Source organism: Propithecus coquereli, unplaced genomic scaffold (genome assembly GCF_000956105.1).
Source record: "Propithecus coquereli isolate 6110/MARCELLA unplaced genomic scaffold, Pcoq_1.0 Scaffold161, whole genome shotgun sequence".
NCBI lineage: Eukaryota > Metazoa > Chordata > Mammalia > Primates > Indriidae > Propithecus > Propithecus coquereli.
The window spans coordinates 534,621-537,168 of NW_012140636.1; the positions used below are offsets into that span (position 1 = coordinate 534,621).

The window sequence follows — 2,548 nt, forward strand, 5'->3', positions numbered from 1 at the left end:
CCCACACTTGTAATCCTAGTACTTTGGGAGGTCAAGGCAGGAGGATGGCTTGAGGGCAGGAATTCGAGACTAGCCTGAGCAATATAATGAGATCCAAGTTAAAATAATCTACAAACAATCTTTAAAAAATTAGCTGGGTGCGGTGGCACATGCCTGTAGTCCTAGCTACTAGGGAGGCTGAGGCAGGAGGATCACTTGAGCCCACGAGTTTGAGGTTACAGTGAGCTAGGATGATGCCACCGTACTCTAGCCCAGGCAACAAAGCAAGACCCTGTCTCAAAAGAAAAACAAACAAAAAGAATCAAATAAAAATACTGGCATTTAAAGGACGTAGTTATCTGGAAAATTATGTCATAAACATACTGTTGCTGGTAGAATTTTATTTTTTACTACTTAAAGACAGCTATTAACTAGTTCCAATGATACTTAGATTAATTACCAAATTAAAACAGGAAAGTATTGAATGGCTTCCTTTCCATTCAGTACTTTCAAAAAGTTATTTTCATGCTGTCAAGACTTTCAAAAATATAGCCCCTACCTCCTTCTTTAGCTTCTATCCCTACTATTCTGTTTTAGATTCTATACTCCAAACATCTCAAAGAACTTTGTTCTTCCCTGAACATACCATGCTACTAAACACCTCAATGTCTTTACTTATGTGGTTTTCTCTGCCTGGAATGTTTTTTCCCATTCTTTTTAACTACTTAGTGAATTCTTCTTCAAGATCAAGTTTAATCATTTCCCTTATTCCCTCCAAAGACTCTCTACTGGGCTACTAGTTAACATTGTATTACGGCTCTAATACATTATTTCATGAACCATATTGTACTGAATTTCATTACTTCCCTGTTAAAATTATAGATCTCAGGAAGCCATGATTTGTCTGCTGTGTATTACCAGGACCTAGCATCATGTATGGCACACATAGTCACTCAGTAAGTGATAAATCCTTGCATGAGTAAATGAACATTTACTTTGTTCTCACACATGAAATATCAGATATTTAAATACACTTGTAAGACTTAACCCCACTGTCATTGCATTGACATTATTTAGTTGAGTACTTAGCCCTAAATTATGTCCTCAGAGAACTGATTAAAATGTAATTAATATGAGCTATATGAAGACATTATGGAAAGAGAAGAAGGCACACTCTAAATAAACAATGACCAAACTCCACTAGATGATAATATTTATTTCAAAGGAGTAGGCCGTTGGTGTAAACTATTAATTACATAACACCAATGTACCTTTCCAAACATATCCCGTAATAGTCTTCTACATAAATTCTTCACTCCAGTTAAAATAATCTTATCATTGCCTTCTATGAAATCCCACTTCTATATCTTCACTCACATAACACTCCATGCTTGGAATGCATATTCCAATTCTATTTTTCAAAACCTATCTCAAAACCAGCCTTCTCTATAAATCCTCTGTACATTATACCTTTGCATACTATAGTAGTCCTCCTTTAAATTACTATGGTATTTAATTACATGATCATTCATTTAGCACCTGTTACATTTTGTCTTGCATTAGTAGCTACCTATATGTCTCTCTCCCATCTAAATTTTAAGCTTTCTAATTTCAGGAATCATGCTTTTAATTTCATTTTAATTTAATGGTACTTTAACACAGTTTTCTCTATATGTAGGTAAACCACTCAGGTGATTTTATAATTTTCCTTACTTCCTATTCACTATAGACATTGGACATTATAGATTTATTAAGAGCAAAAATGAAGTTGGATGCTAACACAGTTAAAAACTAAAGTTTATTTAATTACAAACTAGCTACAATATAGATACTAACAAATCTACTTTTATAGTAAAGCTTTTTAAATGTACTCATCACATAAAATACTAAACTTTTTCTATTTTAACTAAAAAAAATGAAATGCTATTAGAAAGATAATTTAAAATAGCAACATACTGATTTAGGATGCTCTTTGGCCTCTAGTACTTTTCTGTTCATGATATCTAGTGTTCTAGGATAAGATTGATCATAGCTTGCTGGTCCTGGATTATTTGAAATAAACTTCTTAAAACGTTTCTCCCGGTTTTGTAGACTATGGCCTCCTTTTACATTACACTAAGTTGGAGAGAAAAAAACTTATGAAACAATTAAAAGAGGTACTTTACGATTGATTCCTATTTGATAAATATTAATTATTATGAACAAATAGTTTTGAAATCCAACCTGAGAAAAGTTAAGACCCTTGACTGAAGACACAGTTTTAGTGAAAGAGGATAATAAGAGAGGATGACAATTATAGTTGTCAGTTTTAACTTTGAACCCAAGCTAAAATTTACTGTACTTAGAACACTCTAAAAGAATGCAAGAACACTCAGTTTTAAAACAGGAATTCCCAAAGCTGTAGAACAACAATAAAGAGTATGTTTTTCAGGCCCCTGGAAAATTTGTACCCCTGAAATAAACTTTAAAAAATGCTGGCATTCACAGTGCAGGGAAAAAGCAAATCTTCCAAGCTTGTTTGGGATAAATTATTTTCACAGATATCATTTTGGTTATTTCCAGAGAAGTT

The 2,548-nt window shown here is 33.1% G+C and overlaps 1 protein-coding gene across 1 annotated transcript in view; it reads right to left on the reverse strand.

The window, feature by feature from the left end:
- The window catches only part of STPG2 (sperm-tail PG-rich repeat containing 2), a 278,632-nt gene that overhangs the window by 252,129 nt on the left and 23,955 nt on the right, over positions 1–2,548 (reverse strand). The window lies entirely within an intron of this gene.